We start from the raw sequence: 27698 nt of genomic DNA, 5'->3' as shown, positions 1-27698 counted from the left end.
CTCAAATATAATAAGAAGAAATCCAAAGGTAAAGCATCAGAAAACTGAAAATGCTAGTGAAACAAAAGCATGAAATGGGAAAGAGAAAATGCAACCACTGTAAAAAGCTGTTACACTTAAGAAATAACAAGGTCAACAAGAGGTCAAACTTGTGAATGTCTGAATTCTATTTTCCAGAATTCCCTGTGTAATTAGGGCAGGGTATCACATTTATGATAGTATCTGACAGCCAACCAGATTTTCTACAGCAGTGTGAGTACAAAATAATTTCTCTGTAACTAGATTTGTTGTACACACATCCACAACAAGAACGCTTACTGTCACAGCAAAGAGAAAAAGTACATCTCTTCTGTAAATGGTTTAATTTCTCTTCTACTACAACTGTTCTTCAAAAGCACTCAGAATTCTTAAAATTGGTTTTATTTATAAATAGGTGGACAAGAGGGGAAAAGGCATGAAGCAAAAAAAACCAATTCAATTAAGCTTACAAGTTTGTGCTGCAACTGTCATGAGGATAGGCCTTCTAGGCTTTTCTGACAATTTTATGTAATTTAATTTTTTACAAATATTTACTTATCAGGCTCTTTTTTCCACTCTCAGGTGTTAAAAAGGAAAACTGATACTACAAGCAACAATAACAAATCATATACTTGGAAAGTAGCCTAAAACTCCTATAATGCTATTTTTATTTTAAAAGAAACCTTCAATCAAGGAAAACTAAAAGTAAGCACAGATAACTTGGAAAAGTATTCCACAAGCAGATGACTGTATGTGGCAATCACTGCTCAAAAAGGAGGTGCCAACAACCATGTGACTAAATGCAAAAGGTGCTAAGAAAAGAAACCATGCAAGAATATTTTTTAAGATATTTGTAACAGACATTAACATATAAAATATGCAGAGTCCAAAAAGATCTTCCAAAACTTAAAATAGTTCTTGTAACACAGGTTGGAACGATTAAAGAAGTAACATCATGAAAGCTCACTTACTACAAATCCTCAGTTTGTGGAAGAAAACTAGTGGTGTGAACATTCCTCAAATTCCTCTCACCTGAAACCCTGCACACCTAATAACCTCATACTCTTGAGACTGAAAATTAAAAAAGCTCGTGAACATAAGCATACACACATGCTAGTATAAAACCTACATGAACATTTGAAGCACAACCAGTCAGGTTCTCCTTTGAGAATACAACCAAGCCTCCTACTATGAAGTTTTCATTCTTTATCAGTGATCTTGAGATAAATAATGTTTTGCATAAGGACAAAAATATTTCCTCCTAAGTACCAGCTATAAAACTTTATTCTGCTTTATCAAAGAGAAGTAACTCCATTTTTTTTCTCCCTACTAGTATACAAATATGAAAATGATGCCCAACAGTTACCTGCAAAATTACCATATCTTCAGTAAATTTAGACATCTCTCCATCCAAATGACTCTATATCTATATATATTTATTTCCAAAGAATGTATAAATACTTATCTTAATGGAAATCAGTACTGCAACCACATTTAAAAAATGAATACATATTTGTTTTAGTATACAGTATAGAGACCAAAGCAAGATACTTATCGGGACTCATTGTAAAATATGTATCTCATCCAAGGCTCATTTTTCTCATGCATTCAGTCATTCATTACATTATTACAGGAAGGTAGTAGCGAGGTACAGTGAGTGTAAAGTACTTTAAAATTAGGCTGCAGGTTTGCTCATCTATTGCTTACACTTGGTAACAATTACTGCTCTTTACTAGCTGACTGGAGGATAAAGGTAGATATAAAATCCTTTACTTCCTTCCACCACAGTCTCTGCTTTAGACAGTCACTTGGTGCAGATCCTCAGGAAACCATAAAGTCTCCCCATTGACAAATAAAATAAAAGGTATTCCAAAGATAAGAATCATAATGGTTGAAGCCAGGTAAAGCTAAAGCTATATGGAATTGCTGTTGCTAAGTTACAGAAGAAAAATAGTAGTAAAACAGGTAACATTGTTGAGGAATGTACCCAGCACAGGTAGAGTACAAGAGTAGGAACAGCACACCACAGTAGAACTCACAATAGTGTGATGTATTCCTCATCCACACAAAAATCTCACACAAGGCAGACAGACAAACTTTCACCCAAGCTCAGCACCACCACCACATATAAGAGGGCACCCAACATTCTGTGGACAAACAAGTGTCCTGGAAGAGCTGAAGGAAGCTAAAAGGCATCAAATTGTCATTAAAGGTGACAAAAGCACACACATTTTTATATATATTTTCCAAAATGCTTTTTGAACATTCTGAATGTTTCAAGTGTCATTAAAAATACTAAATCAGAGCACAGAAACCCATGGAAATCAATGACAGTCATATCTTTACTACTTTGAAGACTTAAGACTTTCAGGGAAAACAGCTAATTGCGTTTTACAATCTTCACTCTTTGTGCTAAATCCAAGGACAAAACCCAGTTCCTTCATCTTTCCTTAGTGAATAAGCATCCAGCAATACCACACTGGCTATCAATCCTCTCTAGCAATTGCAGTAAGTGTCACATATACACCAGTGAAGCTCTGAAATGAGAGCAAAGCTCTGCAGAACCCAGGCAGGACACACCTTGGCTGTCACTGCTCTCTAAGCTGCTTGAACTCGGGCACTCAGATGTAAATTCAGTTGCCATCACCAAAATGATAAAACTGGCAAGATAAATTTGTAATCTAACAGACAATAAAGGTCTGTTCAGTTAGCACCATGCTTCTAAAATATCTGTGTTATTTGAACACTACAAATTCCTCAGCTGGTAAAAATACAATTGTAGACCCTCAAAAATATAGCCTGGAGAAAACAAAACTCTTGGTGTGCTACTCCTGTTATGCTGACCTATTGAGTAAGTTCTAGCAGGTCAGTCATTCCATCAGTTTTCCTAGGGTTGACATTTACATTTACTTCAGCCCACAAAAAAAGTTCTGTCATTCACAGATGAGAAGTCTAAAGCAACAACTGTCATTTACTACTGCTAAAACAAGACAGTTTAGATAAGACACAGCTCATTCAAAACACACTGCAAAGGCTTTTTTTCTACAGTTTTATCTCTCTGTCCTTGCCCCTAGCTATCTCTCCTTTTAAGGAAATAGTTATATTACAGATGAATGCCTGCAGTGGTTAATAGCTGCTGATTCACATTGTGCTGACAAAGAATGAACAAGCATTTTAGTGTGCATGTTCGTTGCTTCATCTTCAAAAAGACTGCAAAAGAAAAAAGCGATAGAAAAGCAAAAAGCAAGCCTTGCTGCCCAAGAACAATGCTTTCTCCTTTAGCAAGAAAGTATATTTAATCTTCAGTTATTAGCAGAGTCATAATTCTAAATTGTCTTCTTTATTAGTCCAACACATGGAAGACATTATTCACAGTTTAATTACCTAGATGAGATTTTTAAAAATTACTGGTTTGTATTTTTGTAGCATAAACACTGCACTTCGACTCATGTCAAGTCAGAAGTGAGTATTAATAAAAATCATGGGAAGTCTGTCAAGTCTTAAGTCTGTGCTAAGAGTCTTAATTTGTTTTCCAGGTTTTAAGACTGAATACACACTTTTTTCTCAGTATTTGCAAGTTATATGAGAAATTGGGACATGGGAAGGAGAGCATGGGGGATCCTGAGAAGGCTAGTAGTCACAAGCCTCCAGAAGCCATGATTTTAAAAGGAAAAAAAGAGATTAATACCATGTAACCATAGACACTTTCCAAAGAACAGAAGTTTAAAAAGTTTCCCCCTGAGGATGACACAAAGTTCATATCAAATCCAAATAACCCCCAAACTACTCTGCAGTTTCCCATTATTTTAGATGATGCTAATTGTTTAATTTTTGGATCAGGGATAAAAATCACATTGTGGGATTTGGTTTGTTCCACTGCTAAAAAATGAAATAGGTCTGAAGGGATTTCAGAGACTCCTGTGAAAAATTTCATCACTTACAGCCCTTCAGTTGTGCTGGTATTCACAGACAATTGCTCTGCAAAGATAATAATGTACAGACTTTCTAAAGAACTTAAAAAAAACCAAACCCAAAGCACTTATCAACGATAAAAATAACCACAAACACAATACCCCAAAAATACAAGTAACAAATAGTTTTAATTTTTCTTAAATAAGAACTAGGTTAGATAATAAAATATTCACTTAGAATAAGTAAAGGATGCACAACTAAAATCTACTGTCAACTCCTGCCTTTGCTTAAAGGACAAACACCTTTGTATTTAGAGCTACATATTCTACTCATTGCTACAGTTAAACCACATGAATAACTTCATCTGAATAACTATCAAAATCCATTTACAAGTATATGCCAAAATATTTATGATGAATACTAAATTAACCATTTAATGTACATAGAAGGATACAGGAAACAAGCTGCTAGAATTGTGAAACAGCTATATTGCCAAGTCAAAGAAAATACTGTTTGGAAATTATATTTAGAATCTAATTTCTGGCATTATCTGTTTAACTTTGATTTGTTTCCACAACTGTTCTTCACAGTATGTGAAACTGAAAGAAATCTGCAAATATTTTAGACATAAATCAGAAAGAACTTCAGAAACATTTCTATGAAAACAGAACAGCACAGGTTTATCAGAACTAGCAATATATAATAATAGAACTTAAAAAAAGGCACTAGACCAAGTTTCAGATAGTAGCACTAGTAAGGATCTCCATGAAATCACATCAAACTGTCTCAGCTTTCCCATCCTGAAACTGCAGACTATTTCCTATCTGACATATGATGTCAAAAGACATGATCTTACTAGCTGACCTGTAAATAACCATTTTTGGGATGCTACCACATGAAATACTGATCTCCAGCTCGGGGGACCCCAAAACATCAGAAGGATAGAGAAGAACACGAAGATGCTCTGAGGGCTGGAGCCCCTCTGCTCTGGAGACAGGCTGGGAGAGCTGGGGGTGCTCATCCTGGAGAAGAGAGGGCTCCAGGGAGAGCTTAGAGACCCTGATAGTGCCCAAAGGGGCTCCAGGAGAGCTGGAGGGAAACTCTGGACAAGGGTCTGGACTGGCAGGACTAGGAGGAATGGTTTCAAATTTAAAGAAGGCAGGCTTAGCTATTAGAAAAAATCTGTTCTGTGAGGGTGGTGAGGCCCTGGCACAGGTTGCCCAGAGAAGCTGTGGCTGCCCCATCTCTGAAGTGCTCAAAGCCAGGTTGGACGGGACTTGGGTCAACCTGTTCTAGTGGAAGCTGTCCCTGCCCGTGGCAGAGGGTTGGAAATGGATGATCTTTAAGGTCCCTTCCAATGCAGACCACTCCAGGATTCTGTGATTTGATGACCTTAAAAGCAGCATGAACAGGGCAAGCAACTGCCATATATTTACTTATCATAGTATTTGTCAATGGGCCAAGACTGGAATCCAAACACCTACAAATATTATGTTGACAGTTCAAATAAAGTCATTCACAAAGTATCTAAACACAATTTCTAACATTAATTAAATATTCTTTAAGACACAGGCTCTCATTTAAAGACATTTAGTTACTGATACCCTAGGCTACACCTCTTGCACTCTCCAATGTATGTTTAATAATTAAACTCAATTTATTTGTATTTCAACAATGCTTCTACAGTTAATTTACCCTTCACAACACACTTTCCCCTTTTTAAAGCTTCAGTAGCTGATTGGTCAGTTGAGCCTTATTCTGACATTCGAACTCACTTTCATACCAAATACTACATTTTCCCTTCATACTTAACAAGAACAAAACTTCCTTCCATCCTCAAGAGTGACTTAACCAAAAAACACTGCATACTACTGGAAACAGAGTGACTTGTGATGCAGTCTTTGATTTGTTACAGCCAAATAAGCCTTTCCATCACTTTTAGTCCCCTCTCCAGACTGCTTACCTCTGAACTAGAGGTGTGGGCAGGGAAATCTGCAGGTGGATCGTCACACATTATCCCCACTGTGGTCACACTAGGCTGAATCTGCACGACTTAATGATTGGTTCAGCAGTTAATTTTGGCTCAGTCAATGTTTTGTTCCTACCCACACTTGCATCAACTAACACACCACCTCTGGTTCAACTAAGGACTACATATAAACAGGACTCACATTATGAATACCACAGTGTTGTCTCCTACTCCCCAGAACCTCCCCCATGAAACTTTCAGTGGTTGAATTCTACAGGACAATTAAAATCCCAGCATTCAGACTCAAACTGATCTGCCACTCTTCTTTGCCTCCACACCAGCACGCCCAGTGCAAAAAGAGAGGACTATGGTTAAAAGAAAACCCATTAAGTGTTTAAAGAAATACACTGATGATCAAACTTGGAAGGTGGGGATGATAATGACAAGGAGACTTGTTGAGCTGCGTTTCCCTGAACCATAGGGCAGCGTTATTTGGGATTTACAGAACTCATGTGCAAAGACCTGTCTATTCTACACCTAACAAGAGTGCCCACCTGATCCAAAGGATCAGGTAAAGGGTATGGGTTTTAACACTAGACCATTTCTATAATAAAAAAATTAATAGTGTTCATAGTATCCTTTGCATAAGAATATTAGAACCGATTAAAAGCAATTAAACATTTAACACATTCAGATCTTCCATATTTTTACACATAAACTCAAAAGATACAGCTGATGGAAGCTAAAGCTGTACTTCAGCATTTTGGTTAAAATCAGGAGCGTGCTAGTGAAGCAAACTTCCCCAACACCCCATTTATCATGCTTTCATTCACATCACAAGATGAACCCTGACAACAATAGTAGGCTCTTTTTTTAAAGTAAATTGGAAAACACACTCTAGAAGTTCTCAAGAATGTCAAATACTAAGAGATTTAGAATCCTTCTGAAAAACACAGCGGGTATTCAGTTACCAGTGACAACTATTTCTCTCTGCAAATCTTTCTGTTTTGGGCCTCACTGCTTGCTAAGGTACATACAAGGCTTACTCACTTGAGTTAGGGCATCCAAGAGTAATTATGCTATTTAAGTAATCTTTAAAGTTAAACTCGCATTACAAACCATATTTTGTGGTCTAATTCATACTCATCATGTTGACAGCAATATACTCCTTTCTTTTCTTGCTGTGAGGTGCAACATTTGAGATTAAAGAGCCAACTCTATATGCTAGAGCATTCAGAGTGCTGCATCACCTTAATTTACAGTGCTTCTGGATGGCAATTACTCCATTACTGCAGACAGATGTATTTCAACACGGAGAAACTGCCTTCCTCAAGTGCCTCAAATTAACCTGTCAAAATTCACTCGACATACAGCTCCAGTGCTAGAACACTTTCTCCCTCCTTTTTTAGTTTAATAAAGATTTGGAAGACCGAGCTGCAGATGATTTTGGGATTACTGTCGAGCTAAAATAGATAACTGCTCTTTTGCGATTACTACATTTCCACCGAGCCCCAAAACACGCGAAGGATCTCAGCGCACCGAGCAGGAGGGACAGGGTTTGTATTTCGTTGTTTACAGTCCAAAGCAGACCTTCGCCGGCTGCCCCCAAAGGGAAGCAAACGCCGGCTGCACGCCTGAGCCCGGCAGCGCGGCCGAGCCCCCGGCGGGGCCGAGCCGGCCCTTTCGCAGAGCCGGGAGCGCGGCGGGGGCAGCCCTGCGAACCGGGGCACCGAGCCGGGAGGTCTCGGGGGAAGGGGCGACACCCTCAGCGAGCCGCCGCCGAGGGAAAGCCGCCGCTGCCGGAGCCTCCGCCACCGCCCCGCCCCGGGAGAAGGCCGCGCCGCCGGCCCCGGCCCCGCGGGCGCGCTGCGACCCCCGCCCCGCCGCCTCAGCGCCCCCGCCGCCAGCCCCTCGCGGCGCACGCTCCCGCCGGCGGCCGGCTCGGCGCGGCTCGGCGTTACCTCGGTGCCCGCCGCCGCGGGCCGGAGGGCAGCGGCAGCACCGCTGCCGCCTCAGCCGGTCCGGTCCCGTCCCGCCCGGGCCCCGCCGCTCCCGGCTCCGGCTGCGGCTGCGGCTGCGGCCCGACTGCGGCGCGCGCGTCAGGTGACCGCCCGCCCCCCCCCGGCGCGCGCACGCCCCGCGCACGCCCCGCGCGCCCATTGGACGCCGCGCTCGCCGCCGACGCGCGGCCGCCCACGCCGCCGCGCGCCGCCGCGCATGCGCGGCCCCGCCGGCGCGCGGGGCGGCTGCAGAGCGCCGGGTCCTCGTCACTCTCCTCACACTCCTCACCCTCCTCACCCCTCCTTTCTCCTCTCACCTCTCCTCACCTTCCCTCCTCTCCCTCCTCTTCCTCCTCTTCCTTATCACACTCCTCACTTTCCTCTCCCTCCTCACCCCTTCTCTCCCTCCTCTCCCTCCTCTCCCTCCTCTCCCTCCTCACCCTTCTCACCTTCCTCACTCTCCTCTTCCTCCTCACCCCTCCTCACCCCTCCTCACCCCTCCTCACCCCTCCTCACCCCTCCTCACCTTCCTCACCTTCCTCACCTTCCTCTCCCTCCTCTCCCTCCTCTCCCTCCTCTTCCTCATCACACTCCTCACTCTCCTCTCCCTCCTCACCCCTTCTCTCCCTCCTCTTCCTCATCTTCCTCATCACACTCCTCACCCCTCCTCACCCCCGCTCTCCCCTCCTCTCTCTCTCCTCACTCTCTCCTCACTCTCCTCTTCCTCCTCTCCCTCCTCTCCCTTCTCTCCCTCCTCTCCCTCATCACCTTCCTCACTCTCCCTCCTCACCCTCATCACCTTCCTCACCCTCATCACCTTCCTCATCCTCCTCTCCCTCCTTTCCCTCCTCTCCCTCGTCTCCCTCCCAAATCCACGTACCTCTTTATCCAAAGGCACCAGCCTCTTTCAGAAGCTCCTGCATAAAACACTAATGACAACCAATGAATGCACTGCCAAGACTGCTAATGGGAATTTAATTGTTAAAATATTTTAACCCAGTTTAATAATTTAGTGTGCCTTTGAATGATTTTTTAAATGACACACTGTTTTACGGGTATTTAAGTGTCCATAACTTTCTTCAGCTGTTTTTACAGTAGGCTTTCAGTTTTAGTACAGCCTAATATAGATTTTCCTTCAATGTCTATTTGCTAATGGCCTTCCACCTTGTTAAGAAGGCAGAATTTAATTACTTGTGTTTATGAGTTGGTCAACGTATTCACCAGAACAAAGACTTGCATCACAAAATAACTTAAGCAATTTGTTGGAATTTAAATTTAAGAGCAGCTGTTAGCTAATGATATCCAAAAAGTAGCATTTGTCTATAGTTTGGGTACTAACAATACTTGAGGTACTCTGAATCAAAGTTTCTATGCCTGCTTTTTATGTTTTCCATGACTTGTTGTCATGCTGTTAACATCTGTTGGGAATTCCTAATGCCCCAATAATCACACCTGAAGAGAGGAATAAAGACAACTGCTTAAGATGGTAAAAACTGAGTTGCAGAAGTATGAGATATTTACAATGTTTAAGCATAAAATTTAAAATGCCTACTACTAGACTGAAAGTTGTTTTTTTGTTTTTTGTTTTTTTTTTGTCTTTCACAAGGAGTTTTATGGGGAAGAGAGGAAAACAGAAGAGGGAAGAAATGAATAAAAAAAAAAGGAGCTCTTACTTTGGTTGAAAGATTGACTACAAAATCATGGACCGCACCCACCAAGAAGGGATCTTCATCTCCTGTTCTGGATCTTAGGGATGATGCAATTCTTGCTTCCCACACAATAGGGAGTGAAGTTACAGTGTAATAGCTTGGTTCTCACTCAGAGTCAGACTGAAGAGCTGCAAAAGTACTTCCTGCGTTGAAATTAGACACAACTAGAAGAGGAAAAATACAAAAAACCAAAGTCCCATTTTTTTTCCTAAAACGAAGAAGTAAAACCATTAAAAAGGAGATCTGGGAATCTAAGCTAAACATCAAGGACATACATCTTCCTGCAGACGAATAGCAAATGCTTTAAGCATTTAAAACAATATAAAAGCTTAGGTGACAAATGCTCACAAGTTAGCGTGCATGATAACAAATAATAACAATATTACCAGAAGAAAGGAAGGGAATTTTTTTTTTTTTTCAATAGATTTATTTTTTCTGATACATTGGTGACATTAATGGGACTTTAATTAGTCAGGCATCTCCATGGGGTAATTTTTCCCTTTCTGTGGCTGCTGTCTGAGACAGGTGTGGTGAAACTCCTTTTGGAGATGCCTGTCCCATGCTTTTGGGTGGAAATGTGTCTAACTGGGTCAGGCCACAGACATAGCTCCCAGATTAAACCTATGGCCACATAGTTCTGCAGGATGCTGCCATCAGAATCCTTCACAGCAAAAGTGCTGGGGAGTCGTTAGGAAAAATTAATGTTCAAAGCCCATCTTCTAGTTTCACAGGGGCTTACAACCCCGTTGCACATGTGGCCACATTAAATATGACTTCTGTAGGCATCATATATAAAATTCGTCCATTTTACATTCCAATAAATGAAAGCCAAACCACTCCCTCCTGTGAACTTGCAAACACAAAAGCTGTTTTCTAATCTACATTTAGATAACATTTTCTAACTGTAAATTGAGCTATCAAGGAGCTACTGTGGTATGTGTCTAAGTGATTGAAACCTCAGGGCTGTGTCAATATGTATGAGGTGAAAAACTGACTCTTATTTTAAAATGGTTTTTGAAGCCTTTGAACACATTATTTTAGAATTTATTTCCATACCGTCTTCTGCTGTATGTGTGTAATACTGCTCTAATCCTTGGGAACACACATGCTTATTTTTTTGTGGTTTCTGGCTTACAAAAGTCTTTTGTTTGTCCTGGGAAAGCATGGTGTTAATCATAGGAAAATATTTTTACATTCCCTCTTTACAAAAAATAAGAAAAAAATGCTTTCTATCTAGAAGTAAATCCTGTTCTAGTAAACTATCTTTTAAAATGCAATTGTAATTTTAATTCTCTTAAACCTACTGCTAATATGGTCCAGACTCACATAAAATGAAAATTGGTGTCCCTTTTTTTTCCTCTCTAGATATAATTTTTAAAACCATCATCCTTAAATTAAGCAGTAATATTTCAATGGGAAAAAAAGGGGCTTCTTTTCTTTAATAGAATGAGAATTATTTTTGATTCTGTGAGAAGGGATATAAACCATGTGTAAACAATGGCAAAAAGGTGGGAAACAAAGGGGCTAGCTGTGGAAAATAAGAGTTCTGCTTAGATAGGCTGCACGAGCTGTATGAAAAGACCAAAGAATGAGAATTGCAGCAGGATAGCTAAAAAAGCCTCCTAAGAATACTTAAATGAGGAAAATTATTTATTAATGAAAAATGGATTTGCTTCCTGGAAGCTTGGACTAAACACTGCCAGTGGCTGTAATTTTGTCAAACAGCAATGCCTGAGCTGATGGATCTTCGAGAAGACCAGAGGTGCTCAGGAGGTGAAATTACTGCAGCCAGGCTGTCCAGACCAGGAATTTTCACCCAGCAGCTCTCTTGAACCCTGTGAGGAAATGCAGGTACATGTGGGGAGCCCAAAATATGTCATGCAGGGCTTGATGAGCGTTTCCAGCCTCCAGTCCTGCTGTGGGATCACACCTTGGGAGGGCTCTGGTTGAATTAAGTCCCTGTGGCAGAAAACTGCTGAGCCCGAAACCAGCATATTTTTTTTTTTCCAGCATATCCACACACGGACTGATGGAAACACCAGGAATTTGGGAAGGTGGAGGGAGACCTGGTGAAACACCTGATGCTCAGGGGACTGAGGATGTGCATTCCCAGGACCACAGGCTGAGTGCATAACAAACCCCACCGTGTTCACGTGAAGGGGTCACACTGGGGAAAAGAGTCATCTCTCCACAAAACAAACTGCTAGGGTGGGAAGAACCCATCTCTTGAATTTATAATACAGTCTATTGAGAGGCTCCTGAAGTAGCAATTGGTGATGACCCCTCTGCATATGCTTAGTTTAGGAGAACTAATTGCTGGTAGTGCAATCTTCCCACATGTATCTGGTTATTGCTTTCACTCTGAACTGCTTTAATCCAGAATTCTGCTCTTTAGCACTTCATTATCGGGGCTATCTGGAGTACTGGTTTGTTGCTCCTCTAGAAAAATGCTAACCCTCCCCACCCCAGATTATAACCCAGGGATTGTTCCGTATATTTGCAAAAATAGGTACCCTGAGATTTCTCAAATGACAAAAGTATCTGTGGGTGAGACACTTGAAATGTTGAAACTTTGGACCTATTCCCTATGAACTGTAGTCATACCCCTGAGAGGAGAAGGATGTTGAGTCATAGTGAAGAAAGGAAAGAAAGAAAAACTGAATGTTTTTTCTATTGCAATCATTCCAGAGGTCAGACACGACCAAGACAGAAAGATGAACAACAAAAACACTGGCTAAATGACTCAAAAGGTTAAGTTTTCAGGCATTGGACTGAAACAGTTCAAGTACTCTGAAAGAAAATATGGAAATAAAGCATGTTTTCTTTTTGAGTCTAATGCCTGAAGAAAGATTAATTTTAACATTTATTGGTAGAAAGCTTCTGAAGGACTTACACTTAGGCTGTCTGAAGGCTTCTGTGAACATATGAGGACCAGAATAGAAAACAATATGAAATTGCATTTGCTTTCAGAGGTGTCTGATAGTGGCATAAAGTACCATATCTTTTGCAGCATGATATAATTTTTTAAAGTACATTATGAAGCTACTCTTTTGCTTAAATAAATTCTTCTTTATGATCACTCACTTGTTTTTACTACACAGAATGATTGCAAAAGTGAATGATGTATTTGAAAACCTGGCTAAGGCTGGAAAGCATACCAAAAGTAGGAAAGAGTACCATGCACTCAAACACTTGGCTAAGTTTTAATTTCACAGCATAAGGTTTTTTTGTAGCCTGCTATTCATGTATTGATCATTCAATGACTTGCTAAGAAAACAGTTTGACTGTTTGACATAGTCACTCTTCTGTTACAGCTTTCAGAAAAGGTGATTTATTTTTTCTGAGGTTGTACATTTCCCCATTTGTCATAACAGAGGAAAAGTTGATTCAGTATCTACTTCTGTCTAGAGCTGCACATTAAAATGCCCCACAACAGAGAAGGTTCAGTTTTTAGGACTCATTACCAAGCTGGAACCTCAGTTGAGAAACCAGGGTGATTACTGGTTTGTTTGTCACTGTGGTGATCCAGTAAGAGGAGGGAGCCAACCTTCACCCATCTGCTGTGTCTATCTGGATTGCCTTCTGTTCTCAAGACTGGCCAGTCAGCTCATCATGGGCCTGGGTGTGACTGCAAGTCATGGTGAGTCATGGCTTAAATGCACAGCTCTACTGAAGGGAAAACGAGGCCAATTTTAACTCTACTTTTGATTTTATCTCCAGGTTAGTTCTGTGAAAGTCACCAAAACTGCTACACACAGAAAAAAGCAACCTAGTGCAAATCAGACACAGAAGGAGATAATGCCATCAACATGAAAATTAAAAATAAAAATTTTTTAAAAAGAAAAAAAAAATAAAGAGAGACATAAACCTGCAATTCTCTGTACTGGCTCTGATAGCTCCTCAAAACCAGATCATTGGATGATGCACAAACTAGTGGTTGGTGCTTGTCAGAGGATGAAAGTTGGTGAAAACAGCAAGCTGACAACTGGAAAGCACACTTGCAAATCTGGAACTTGTTATAGAACTGATGGAAATGATTATACAGTGTCATTTCCTGATAACTTGGTTCTTAGCTAATTTTTTTTTTTCTTATGAGGTTTATCTTAGCATACAATAATAAACACTTTTCCTCTCCCACCTTTGCACAGCTCAGGATCCACACCTGAGGAGTCTGGTTGTACCAGGAGCGGAGGAGACCCACAACCTTTTTTCAGAAACCTTTTGGAGTTGAGTTTCTCACAGTGCAAGTAGGAGCTTCTTGAAGCCAGTGTCAAAGCTTATCTCAGAAGCACACAGTTTCTCTTCCCCTTTCCCTTCACAGAATCACAGCATGGCTGAGGTTTTAAGGTACATCTGGTTCAAACTTTCTGCTCAAGTAGGGCTACACAGGGCTCAGGACCATGCCTAGACACTTCTTGGTGTCTCCAGGGATGGAGACTCCACAGCCTCTCTGAGCAACCTGTGCCACTGCTTGGTCACCCTTACAGGGCAAAAGGATTCTCTGATGTTCAGATGGAGCCTCCTGTGTTCCAGTTTGTGCCAGTTGCCTGTCCCTGGATGCCATTAAGAAGAGCCCATGTTCATCATCTTTATACCACCCTTTCTGGTATTTTACCTGCTAAGATCCTCCCTCAACTTTTGCTTAACAGGGATGACGTGCTAAAGGAAGGCTGAAATAGGCCAAAATGCCTTGTGAAAGACATATTTACTCAGCAAAAATCTCTGGTGCTGTTCTTGCATGATTCCAACAATTCTGAGGCTTGCTTTTTCACAGACAAACCTGTAAATATTGTTCTTAGTGGCAGTGCAGGTCTTGAGTGTTTTTGGAGCCTGGGTGCTGTTCTAGCCAGAGCTTACATAGCCTATGACCTTTTCAAAACAGTCTGAAAAAAAAAACAAAAAACAAACAAAAACAAACACCAGAAAAAAGTCAATTAAGGCTTTTTAAATACACCCAGGATGGTGCAGCAGCCTACAGTTACAGTATGCCTTGGGGTTGGTTTGATATCCAAAATGGTCAAATGTATGCTAAGCTTGAGTGCAGTGGTGAAAAGCAGCCTATTGGTGATAGTTTCTTTGCAAATGCTCTATCTTTCCTGAAATTGGCCTCTATCTCTTGTTTGCAGAGATCACATAGGGTTTTCAGTCCCCAGGAGAGACCATCTTAGTTACATGTTGACTGCTTTATCTCTTAGCAAGTGTTTGGAAGGCTGAGAAAAAGAAGGGAAGGCAGAGGAAGTGAAGGGCTGCCACACTACCAAAGGTCTAGGAGAGAATCTAGTTTTTGTGGGTCCTTCTTTGCCCTCTTACTTCCTGATAAAGAGACCTACAAAACAGAATTTCCTGTAAGGTGATTCCTGACTGTTGTTTTGCTTAGGAAATTAATTTTCTCTTAGTATTTCCTGTGCCACTGCGATTCTTTTCTGAAGTACAAAATCCTCCTCTTTTATCTATCTAGCAAATTCCAGCTGTATTGACTCAAGGACTGTCCCACTGTGTAAGTAAGGCTTTGTGTGAGACTGTTGTCTGTGGGTGGGTGTACTCCCTACGAGGGCAAGAACCTTTTAGCCTTTCTAAGAGGATGTGAGCATTTATAGGACCTGCAGAGCAGTCTTCTCCACCTGCTTATACCAAGCACACTGCTACTCTTGGGGCATCCAGAGGGAAGTGCTTGGCAGAGCAATCTGCTGCTGGCTAACCTCTCAAAATGCCCTGGGGCAGTGATGTTCTCCACGGTGTGTCCTACCTGTGCATATTGCCTACTTCTCCTCATGTCCCTCCATCTCAGAGTGACTTGGAAAATTTGGGATTCTGGAGTTCAGGTGGAGCTTTGCAAGTTAGGGTCAACTTGTTCATATCTCTGCTTGCAGGCACGGCAGAGCACAGGAAGGTTTGGACCTGATACGCCTTCAGCTCTGGGTGCTCCTCACATGCCTTAGATGAATCAAAACTAGTTGTTTTTCTCTGAATATGAATTTAATAAATACATACAGAAATTTCATGTAGTGGCTCCTGTGTACTAATAGATCACAAGGTGTTGGTGAGGGCATTTTTAACAGTGTTTCTGAAGCAAAATAACAAATGTAACAGCAGCATTTGGGAATGCAAATCAACTGTCACTGCAGCTGGGAATGTAGGCTTTGGGACTAGCACTTATAGCCTCTGTAAGGGATGTTTATGCAAAATTATACAACTCTAGGGTTGTGAGTTGCAAATACTCCAAAGAGAGTAAAATGGAATATACTATGGGCTGAGTCCCTCTTCTGCTAAGACTAAGGCATTTAACAGAGCTCATGTCCATAAGTAGAAGAGTAGTCCCACGAAGATCTGAGTGAACAAGCCTTTAAAAATCTATTCAAATCATACCCTCTTCTGTTGCATATCAGGAAATGTCAGAGAAGTGTTTCTCCATCATTCTGATCTGTGCTATTTTAATACCACTTGGCAGTTTCATTGGTGGCACAATGTGATTTAGCAAACCGAAACGATATAGCAGAATAAGAAGGAAACTTCCAGACACTAATCTCAAAAAACAAGGAGTAACAGGTATTTTGTGTAAAACCAGTTTTGGGAAAATGTCCTTGTGTAATAATAATTAATGACCAATTTCACCATCTTTGGAAAATTACTTTTTCTCACAACTGTTTTATATATGAGACTTCTAAACCTGTCTGTCAATATACATTCAGATTAGCTGAAATGTGAAGTGATACATGGACAAAACAGAGTTTGAAGTTTTACTCTTTCTGTCTCTCATTGCTCAAATCTGTTTGACTGAGAGATGTCATGTGTCATCACAAGCATGTTGATTCGGATTAGTAGCTGTTCTTCTTCCAACAAGAAACTTTTAACTGTTTTTATGTTGCCAGCAGTTGTATTTGTAAGGACATGATGACTAAGCTTCACATGTTTCTATTAATAGAATATTAATTCTATTAATATTTTATTAATAGAATATTAATATAAAGTTGGCGGTCATTGATATCAATACTTGCTGTTGCATAAAGTGAGAAATACTTTTGATAACCACTTAAAAATGTCTAGAAAATTCTCAAATTTACATTGCAGTATAGATTTGGGTTCAAATGTTCTCAGTTGCAGGGGGCAAAGGAAAACTTATTTCTGTCAGGACATGAACGGCCTGCTTGGGTTTTTTTGATATTTGCCAATTGCAGTGGAAATGACACAGCAGAAAAAAAACTGCTGAAGAGTCAGTTGTATTTTCTAGGTACTTTCTGGTTTTGAAATAACACTATCGATTATCACAAATGGTGCAGTATAAATTCAACTGCTGCCAAGTTTTTACTCTGCTGATGCTGGTGAGAATAGAGAAATCAACATTAGAAGCAACTTCTTAACTCATACCTCGTCATTTTCAACATAAATAAAATTTTATTTAAATTAAAAATCACACATTATTTTCATGACATTTCTTAAATTACAATGTATCTTAAGCCTAGTGTAAAGAATAATGTGTACTGGAGAGCAGTCTGCTGCTGCTGCTGCTGCAGAAAGTGATTTACCAGAACAGGTGGACAACCAAAAGGTTGTGAGTTAATGTGCAAGGTGACAACAATGCCACTGGTACTATAAATCCCCTGATGAATGATAATAAGGAATATATTTCTCTCAAGCAAGAAAGACAACATTTTCACCAGATAAACCCTCTGACAAAGAAAGGCATGATCACAGAATCAGAGAATCACAGAATATCCTTAGTTGGAAGGGACCCAAAAGGGTATTTGAAGCCCATCCTGTGCCTGTGAGAGTTGTCCAAATGCTCCTTGAGCTCTGGCAGCCTTGGTGATATAACCACTGCCCTGGGGAGCCTTCAAGGAGTTCTTCAAGGCTCTTAGTCTTAATCTGACAGCAAGTGCCCCTCTGGGGAGCAGAGCACACCCACACCCAGGAACTTTCCAGGGCTTTGCACAGCTCAGCCCTGGTGGGACCTGCTGTGCCTTTCCTTGCAAAGGTCACTCTGGGAGCCCACCTCCACCTCTCCCCTAAGGTTAGATAGGGCCTCTAGCTAAATAATTAGCAAAAACTCGTGTTGCAAAATGGAAGAGCCTGTGTTTTATTTGCAAGTATTGCTCTGCAGTGACTCTTCTGGGGAGCTAGAAGAAGTAAAATATTAACTGGGCTGAAAGGGGAGGGAGGCAGCTTCATAATAGCTGGTGTGTTTGAAGCACTGCGTTTGATAAAGCAGTTCAAACAGCAGTGTTGAGCTGGTGGCAGAGTAGCACAACTGCAAATACTGTTCTGTAGGAAGAGTTTGGAAATATGCCTGGGTATATCTAGGTATACAAACACACCTGGGTTTCTAAAACTGACCTTCACTTCCATCCAAAATGCAAAACTTAAGCAGTATGTTCCTTATTTCTCCTCCTGCACGCAGCTTGATCTGCTCCATCCTTTCCTGTTTGACCTGAGCATCTTCTCAGTGCTCCCAGCTGTGCATGCACGGACCAGCCACAGCCCAGGAAAGCTATTGCCTCGTCCTGAAGAAGTGCAGGGCTCGAGTTTGGAGAAGCAGGAGTGGCATTTGCAATGTCCTCAGCTGGTGAGCACTGGTGAATCCCCAGCCTCTGACAAAATGCAGCCCTTTGCCTTCTGACTGGGGTACCTTGCTGGAAACAGAGGGAACTTGGTCCCTCACCTCAGGGCTGTTAATTATATTTCAAAGACAGAAGTATGAAATTTAGGTGGAGAGCTCCAGTACACAAACACTAGAGTTCTGTTTCTTGTTTGCTCTCCCCTGCTCACAAAATTTTGCAAAAGTTGCTGGGAAAGGACCCATTTGCAACATGACAGGATCAGGGTTTACCCTCTGCCTATGTCCTCTGACTTCTTCAGCCTATTTTCTGGTGGTGGGGACACTGTCTTTGAAGCTGACAAAACTTTCCATTGCATTCCTCTGAGCATTCTTTGAATTATTTTGGTAGAAGTTACTAAAAAGCCACAAAAACCAAAACTGCCATTATAGTAAAAGCGACCCCCGACACCTGGGAAGAATGATGTGCAGGTCTCCAATGATTTCAGAAGGCTAATTAATTATTTTGTTATATTAAAACTATATTACACTAATAAGAACTATCACTACTAACTAACTAGAAAACCCATGACTGACTCCTGAGAGTCCTGACACACACATGGACCCAACTGGTCAATGAATCCAACCAACCATCACCAGAATCCAGTCAAGCAATCACCTTGGGCAAGCAATCTCCATACCACATTCCACATGGGCACAAACACAGGAGCAGTGAACGAGATAAGAATTGTTTTGATTCTCTTTTCTCTGCTTCTCTCACAGCTTCTCTCAGGAGAAATCCTGAGAAAGCCAAGTCTCTCTCTGTTCAGAGGGTGTGTGAATACCACATGCCATCATCAGTTTTCCTTAATTCTTCTCATCTCCTTCTGATCATTAGTTCTCCAGACATTAGCCTATTTATGTTGATCAAACATTGCTCTTCTGAAGACATCACCTGGATTTTATTTTAATCCATGTGCACTGTTTTAAGCCTGGAATTAATGAGTTATAAAAAACAAGGAGCAGTACATTAAAAATGTGATCGTTAGCTTGGATTAGATTGATCTTTTTCAGATGCTGTCAGAGTTTCATACAACAAAATACAACACATTGTCAACTGCTAGCTACCTTCCAGATCCAAGATATCCTTGGTTTATATATATATATATATAAAATGAAGCTTCATCCAAAGGGAAGGGAAGGGAGGGGAAGGGAGGGGAAGGGAAGGGAAGGGAAGGGAAGGGAAGGGAAGGGAAGGGAAGGGAAGGGAAGGGAAGGGAAGGGAAGGGAAGGGAAGGGAAGGGAAGGGAAAAAGAAGGCAAAGCTTTGGTTTTAATTAGTTCTGTTTGATTATTCTGATTAGCAAATCAGAAATGTAGGAACAGGTTCAAGCCAAATTTAAAGGCAGTCTTCTTCCTTCCTAGTTCCAGACACTGGATTATTTTGTGTTTGAACTTGATATAATCTTCCTTCACAATTTACAAAGACCAAAGGAATGGCATTGACAACAGGAGAGAATCAAATTGTAAGATGTAATCACAAGCTAAATTGTCTGTGGCCACATATGCCTGTGCAAAGTGTGCATTTGTGACGAGAGAGATCTGCGAGCTGAATTGTTGCCAATGCATCAAAGTTTGTAGAAGAGATGGGATGGAGTTGAGCTGTGGGATGTGGGATGTGCCTGCAGAAGCACCTGGCAGGACAAATAAGCACATGGCAGCAGAAAAGAGCAGGTGGCAGAACAGAGAGGCTTGTCCCCTCTGGACCCTGGGAGAAGGAGGTACCCCTATGGGTGAGGAACCTGCTGGAGTGAACAGCGTGTGATCACCCCATAGAGGGACATTCAGAAAGCATCTTGCTGAAGTGGCAACATGGGATAAGCCTCATAGTGAGAATTACCATCTATATAATGACCATAATTACCATATAAAGAAATACTGTGCCTTGAAAAAGTGTATGAAACCAGCTCGTTTCTTTAGAATAAACAATTCAGATTCCCTGCCGGTCTGGGTCCAGGTCATGGTCACTCACAAAAGTTCTTGGGTTACAAAGTAAATTCAGCTTGGACATATTTTAGCTCTATGTCTTTACTCACCACATGCAAACTGAAAGTTTCATTTGCTTATCACACATCTAAATTCAAGTAGCAATTCATGTGGAGAGCACAGGACTCACCTTTAACCCAATCACTCCTTCTCTGCCCAGTTCCTACATCAACACCCAGAAGGTGCTTTCTCCAACAAAAGGGTGCCACAACCAAAACTGCAGGAAACATTTTATTTCTCTATCTCATCTTTGAAGCAACTGAGATCTCCTCTTGCTGGAAGAACAGGAAGAGGTATATGAAGAGAGAGAAAAGGGGAATGGAGCCTATCTGACAGACACCCATGGCATTTTTGTCCTAGTCCAGTATTTCTGCTACATTTTCCCCAGAAAACTAAAGAAAGAGGACCATTTCTAAAATTTTTAGTAGCATTATGCTATTAGTCTGCCAGTTAAGAGCTATTTCTAAATGCATTTTATAGCGCTTTGTAAATACTTGACCTTTCTTTTGTGTTTGCTTGCATTTTTTATTTTAAAACTTATATAGTTTCATATAATGACCCTACAGAGTCACTTCATATGGGTTGGCATGGCTTTTTTTTTTTGTGTGTGTGTGAGTGGGAACAAATGTACTTATCAGGAATGACGAAGAGAATGTTTTGTTCACCACTTCTGCATTACAAGCACCTGGCTTGTGTGGCAGCTGCAGCTGGATCTAGACCAGCTCACGGTGCTGCAGCAAGATGGTTTTGTGCTCACCTTGCCACACAAAGGTCCTCCCTGCTGACAAACACTGTGAAGGTCTTTTTAGCCCCCTGACAGACATCTCAATGGAAAGGCCCTGTTGCATCCCAGTGTTTGAAACCTCCAAGCATGTAATTGAATTCCAATGAATCCCAAACCAGTTAAGGTTCAAGCCGAGGAACTCTGGCCTCAATCCAGCAAAACACTTCAGTGCATGAATAAACCTACTTTGAATAGTCCTGTTGGCAAATCAGTAGGAGCTACTCATTGCTTCATGTTAGGGATATGTTCAAGAGATTTGTTTGATGTGGCCACAGTGCCCCACAGTAAGTGCTGCTTGAACCAGAGTCTAAATCCAGTTTACCATGTGGTGGCGTTAATGATTTCTTACCAGGCAGCCTTGCTCATTTAGAATTGGACAGCTTCATTTCAAAAGCAATGTTAAGCACTTTTAAATGCCACTTTCTCATGACAAACATTCAGAGACTATTTCCTTTTGGACAGTAATATAGTGATAGATTTACTCTGGCAATCAAACTTGAGTTGAAATTCCTTTGAACAGAATTTACAGGATTAGAAGGATATCATAAACATCTGAAAACACTGCACATACAGTCATACTCAGGAGATACAAAGGTCTCAAAAACTGCCAGTAAAAATGGTGTATTTGGTAAAATCCTTCTTCCCTTTTGTCTTCATGTCTCACCTTTAAATACAGTGTAACTAGAATTTTACCTCTTACCATGCTTCAGCCAAATGACAAAGCATAAACCTCTTTTTATTAATTGAAGGTGAATTCTGAAGCAGCTAAAGTTGAAGATCAGACTTAGTAGCATGCTTTTTTTTGCCTTTTTTACCTTTCAGAATGTTCTAGGAACCCATATTTTCCAGAAGCAAGTTTGTTCAAGTAGATTGTGGGATGTGCCAGAGCCACTAAATTCATTACTGGTAAAGCAGTTCTAATATTCCAGCAGAACCACTTCGGGTTGTTGAAACTCAAAGTGGGGTTGGAACCTTGCCCATGCATTAGGACACTCTTCTGAAGCCTGACACTTCCCCTATTCAGATTACTTAACCTAAATACAAAGAGAAAAATAGGAAGAGAACACTTTCTTTTAGAAATAGATCACTCATAAATATTAATTAATATCTTAGTTATTGTACCATTAAATAAGCACTGCAAAGTGCCTGCAGTTGGTCAGTACTGTCTAAAGCCATATAGGCCAGATTTCTAGGTATATAAATCCAGCTGAAATCCAAAAGTAGCTTGAACAAACAGAGATTTTATCTGTGCTGTTCAGTGTTAGGTGTTGAAAACTACACCTCCATTGAAGTATCTCTAGTATCTTAAAAATACTGGATATCACTCTTTGGGTAGTTTCAGATGTGATCAGATGGTGATAAATTTGTACATGGACCTTTACCTCATTATATTAAAAAAAATTTGCTATAAACAAATAAATAAAACTCCACTTAGACAAACATAATTGTACATTTTTTAGGTATCTCTGATTTGTAATAATAATGTCCCATTACCCACCAGAGGGAGCTCAGTCAAATGTAAGGGCCTGTTCCACCAATGTAAATTAGTGAGAGCTATTTGAAGGGTTATAAATAGATTTAAGAACAATTTTAGCAGTTAGTGCATATCTGGATGCAATTAATATTAGCTGGAAACTGTAATGTGGGAGGTTTGGGTTTTTTTGCTTGAAAGAACACTCTGTGTATGTAATTATGTCAAAAATAAGTGTTCACATTCTTGGCACAGATAGCTTCATCAGAAAGTACTTCTTCATATGTGAATAGCTGGTTTTTAATTCACAGTCATGGAGGGAACACCTTGAGTAAGTCTATTATTTCAAGCAGCATTCACAGGAGTATGTCTGAATGTGCCTCTGTCTTCCATGAATATTAACACTGGTATTTTTTTGTGCTTACATCTAATCAATAAACACATATACTGATGTACATGCAGACCAGGAATACAAAAAGGTCTGACCACAAGACAGTCAAGTTTCTTAGCAGGTAATGTTAAATAATGCATTTGCTTCTGACTGCTTAAAAAAGTTCAGAGTGGTTGACTTATTTCAGCTGTCCACACACAGCAGAAGAATGTGAGAGTCAAAGACCCAGGCTGGGGAGAGCACTGTGATGAAATGGATGTGGAGAAGTCTGTGGTCACAAGGCAATCTGGGTTGTGCAGGGATGTTTGTCATACACTTCTAAGAAAGCTACAAGACAGAGGTGAAAGTTTTTCAATCACAGAACATCACACTGCTGCTATTCCTTCATATGGAAAACTGGGGATCTAGTTCATAAAAGTACCAAAATCTACTTGTACAGCAAAAGACCATTAGTGGGGCTTTAGTTATTTTAGTACTGAAGTGCTCTGGCTTCACTGCAGTTTTTACTTTACATGGGCTATTTATCAAGGTTTTATTTATCTTTAATGCAAATACAACCCTTATAGGACCCTCCCAACTCAAGATTTTCTATGATTCCATGAAGGACCATCTGCAATGCTCTGACATCTGTATCACATCATAACTCTCTTAATTCTAGACAGAGTTGACGAAAACATTACCTTAATGAAGTAAATATTTCAGTATAAAATTTTCGTGTAAACTAGGCTTGGAAAAGTGTTGGGATACATCCAAACAAAAGCTTTTTAATTCTGAGCTAAGGACAACAGCCCATACATTCTATTGACACAAGCCATAAGCAGCCAGAAAGCAAGCAGTTAAGGCAACAGCTCACTCACCAGTTCCTCTTGCTAGCTGTACCTACTTCCTTTCCATCACTTAAAGTTCTCATATCATTAAACTCATGCTAAGCACCCAAAGCACACTGGCATCTGGCTGCACATTTGTTACATCAGCACACACATCCTCATTTCGTTTCCCTAATTCCCGTATTAAAATTCAGTATAAGATTCAGACAAATAATTAAATCCACAGACTACCTACTCTCATATTTTCTAACCAGCTCAAGGAAACCAAGCATGTCTCACAGCAGACACCTGCAGCCTGGGGAGAATTCCTTGCTGCCATATACCAGCACCAAACCACAAAATATCATACATAGCATTTGGAAACCACCTTGAGCACATGGTGATCATCAGACCATGTCATAAGATCGTCAGACAACTGGATCTGAGCTCTAGGCTGACGCTGCTTACTCAGTGGGGATGGATTGTGGTTGGGGGATTAAAGGAACTGAGGTTTAGAAGGGGGAACTGATAATTGGTGTGTAGAAAAGCAGAGTGACTCATGTGCTAAACCTGGTGCTTTCTACAGAATAAACCATGCAGTGGAGGAAAACAGTGATTTGTGAATGGTTGTTGTCTTTCATTCATATGGGTATAAGTAACACATGACATTACTTGTTAGGAGCACTGAAAAACCTAGAGGTGACTGGCACCGTCCCAAGCAAGGCAGATTTTTCATTCTTATAAAATAATCTACTTGGAATTTAAAGTGTCATCCTCACAGTTTTGGTGTGCACCTGAAAGACCACCTTGATAACTCCCAGTTTAACATTGCAAAACCAAGAGACTGAGTGAAGGAAATGGTGAAGTGGAGGCTGCCCCTCCAACTCTGCTTTGCTGCCTTCCCTTCCTCCATAATGTGCACAGTTGGTGTCTGGTCTTGTCCAACAGAACTGCATCAAGATGAACAACAGGGCCCAGCTTTTTGGGACTTGTTCAGTATTGTAAATGCAGGTGAACCCAACGGGAAGAAATGACCATGTCTGACTCAATTCAGAAGGCTGAATGATTTCTTTATTATAACTATGCTAAAATACATTAATATGCTATATAAAAAGGAAGATACTAAAACTACATACTGCTTTCTCTGACTCTAACACAACTCGTGACCCTCTCTGAGAGCCCAGCCCCAGGTGGGTTGGATTGGCCATCAGGCTCAAACAATCCTCACCAGAATCCAACCAAGCACTAACCCCAGGTAAACAATTCTCCAAACACATTCCACATAGGAAAAACAAGGAGCAGAAATAGATATTGTTTTCTCTTTCATTTCTCTCTGTGCACCTCTATGAAAAATCCTGAGAGGGAGAGAAATGTGCTTGCTGCTGTTCAGTCTTAGTCCTTCACTGCTGCACACCTTCCAGGCCTGTCATGAAGACAATTTCATTGTGGGTTTTCCAGGGATATGTATCACCAGATCATCCTGCATCTGCATGCCATGACATTCCACCAGGAGGGAGAAGACCCTCAGAGCTGTGGGTGCACAGGTATGACTGTGGAAGTATGAAGATGGGAGACAAAAGTCATGGCAGCACCCAGGTTTTGTCAACTCTCCTCACAATCCTCCTGGACAGGACCAATGTTACATCCCTGCCTGGACCAAAATTCCTTTCCCTGCAGCCCTGTTCTTCCACCACTGCACATCTTGTACCCCCCACAGAAAGAGAGGCAAGACTCTTCCAGACAAATCTCCCCTGTTCCTATAGACACTTCCACTCTGTGCCTTGATCAAGAAAAGAACTTTAGATAGGGAAAATCACCAAGCATCTTTGAGATTTTTACTGTGACTAGAAATGAAGCAGAAAGGGTCAAGTGGCAGAGCTCCCCAAGCATACAACCCAAAGGAAGGCTGAGAACATCTCTCTGTCCCTCCTGTCCCCACTGTTAGCAGTGTGTGATCGTTACAAAGGCCCGGATGATGGAAGCCTCAGGTGGAAGGTGACACCCTCCAAAGATCATTAACTCACAAAACCTGACAGAATAGAGGTAATCCTGAAAAGGGAAACAGTTTTTTTCAAAAGGCACTGAACTCAAACTCACAGCTCCTCATCTTCCAAACTTCCCAAGTGTCAAGTCACCCTTGGCTCTGGCTGTTTCAAGACCGCATGAGTCACATCCTTGCTAACTGGAAGCCTTAAATTGAATTTGTTCAGCATTCTTTATGATGGAAGGAAGTTATTTAGCAATGATAGAAAATGGAAAGCACAGGTCTTGTTTTAATTTTAAACCCATGTACTTCACTGTGTCTTAACTGGCTTGAAGGAAATGCATTTACCATGGTAGTGGCATGATTTTTTTTGCTAACCTGAATAATCTGGATAATAGCAAGAAATGCACTTTGTCTGCAATGCAGCTACAGTTGTCACAGGTTGTAGTCACAGGTTATAAAACTGAACCTTTCATTGGTACTTGATTTCAAAAACAGGCTTCTAAGCTTTTGAACTTCTAAAACCATCTTTAAAATAATTGTATAAAACTTGTTTTTATAGTGTGATAGCTACAACAGGACCTAACATGCAGACCACTTCAACCAGAACACAAACCATATTGTCTATGTGGAAAATACAGGATCAGTATGATAAATGCTTTATTAAAAAAGCCTAATTTCAGCTATTTAGTCAGCAGAGCTCCACTGTAACTAGAGAAAAACTCAGCATGTCAAAATTGGAGACTTACTGAATGTGAAAATAATTTTCCACTATTATGCTCTTGATAAAACAAAATCAAGAGATGGATGTTAGATACAGCAGTTACCTCTTAGCAGGTTGTTTCAGCTTCCTTTACTCTTTTCAACACCTGGATGATTTTCTGCATTATGTTGACTATGCTACATTTTAATTTAACTTACCTATGAATATTTGTGGAAAATTCAATTTCCCTACCTTCCTGCCTTTGAATCCTGCTTCTCCAAATATACTTCTTTTTAAAATTAATTTTCAAGGCACACTTTTTCATCCTTGGCACTTCTGTATCAGTTTTAGTCATTTGTATTGTGATACAATTTCTCTGAGTTCTTGCTCTCAGGCACACGAGCATGCATGCAGGCAAACATGTTAATACAAAGCTGTTATTTTTTACTTTCACCATAACTAAAAACAGGAGGAAAATTTGATTGCACATAGCTACAGTCCAAGTGGAATATAAATCTTTGACTTAAATTAATTTGGGATGGTTTAAGAATTTCATATTTATCCAGGCTTGTAGGCTAAAAACCTATAAAAAAATTAAAAAATTTAAAAATTGGCATCTGCACATCTGTAAAATATTTCTTGAATTCTTCTATACTGGTCAGCACCTACAGGTTAGGAAAAACATACTCCCAGGCTATTGCCACAAATGAGGCCCAGCTTTCCTTCTCCACCTGACTGTGGTGTCCCTTAGGTTTTTCTCCCAGCATATGGTCTGTAATTCTTCTGATATCTAAAGCATAGTGACTGCACTTAAATAGAAAATTTCAAGGTAAACACAGTTATTTGTAAAGTAAAGGTCTGCTGTCTGATCCATTTGCATCCAACGCCAGTCCGTCAATAAACTAATTTTATGTACTTTATATGGTTTTCAATGAATTCACTGCAATCATTCGTCCCACTGGACGATGTTTTCAAGGCTAGATGGAAAAACATTTGAGTAAAATGACAGACTATTTCAAAATGAGAATTCTCTTGTTCGAATCACATAAACACAGGCAAAGAAAAGGACATTCTAGTTTCTGTGGTGTTCTGTGCTCAAAGCAAAGCTCGGATTTCTCTTCAAGTTATGTTTCCCAACAGTGCAAAACCCAGACAAGACTTTTCCTGCACTTCCAGGCCCAATATTTCAAGTGGTTTTTATTAACTCTGTTTTCTTTCTTCAACTTCCACGAAGTACAGTGAAAATTGGATCCTCAGCTAATAAGAGGAATAAATACAGAGTTACACTGCTCGGGGAGCATTCCAGGAAGCCCATGCCTCAAGAGTGGTGATTCCCAGGTTCAGCAGGAAGCCAAATTTGGATGCTGACACTGCCC

At 40.7% G+C, this 27698-nt stretch overlaps 1 protein-coding gene and 1 long non-coding RNA gene across 8 annotated transcripts in view; one reads left to right on the top strand and one right to left on the bottom strand.

Moving 5' to 3' along the window:
• The window catches only part of BACH1 (BTB domain and CNC homolog 1), a 31235-nt gene extending 17467 nt beyond the window's left edge, over positions 1-13768 (bottom strand). For 2 of the 6 annotated variants that reach the window (XM_085582601.1, XM_021535365.3), the window contains exon 1: positions 7861-8006. The gene's annotated coding sequence lies outside the window, so the exon portion shown is untranslated. Of the gene's footprint in view, positions 1-5893; positions 5983-7149; positions 7592-7860; positions 8007-13746 lie in introns of those variants that run through there. The other 4 variants (XM_085582769.1, XM_085582833.1, XM_085582703.1 and 1 more) reach the window with 4 other exon arrangements.
• Positions 8405-27645, top strand: LOC146768574 (uncharacterized). Of its 2 annotated transcripts, XR_014956255.1 has the most exons (4): positions 8405-9385; positions 9506-13248; positions 13329-15105; positions 18004-27645. It is a non-coding gene; the product is annotated as an uncharacterized LOC146768574 (long non-coding RNA). The 2 variants fall into 2 exon arrangements; XR_014956247.1 differs by having other exon boundaries at positions 9506-15105.
• Positions 27646-27698: the final 53 nt, after the last annotated feature.

Source organism: Lonchura striata, chromosome 1 (assembly GCF_050655825.1).
Source record: "Lonchura striata isolate lonStrDom1 chromosome 1, ASM5065582v1, whole genome shotgun sequence".
Classification (NCBI taxonomy): Eukaryota; Metazoa; Chordata; class Aves; order Passeriformes; family Estrildidae; genus Lonchura; species Lonchura striata.
Note: the sequence above shows the minus strand (reverse complement) of the source record. Positions and strands in the feature narration are given on the sequence as shown.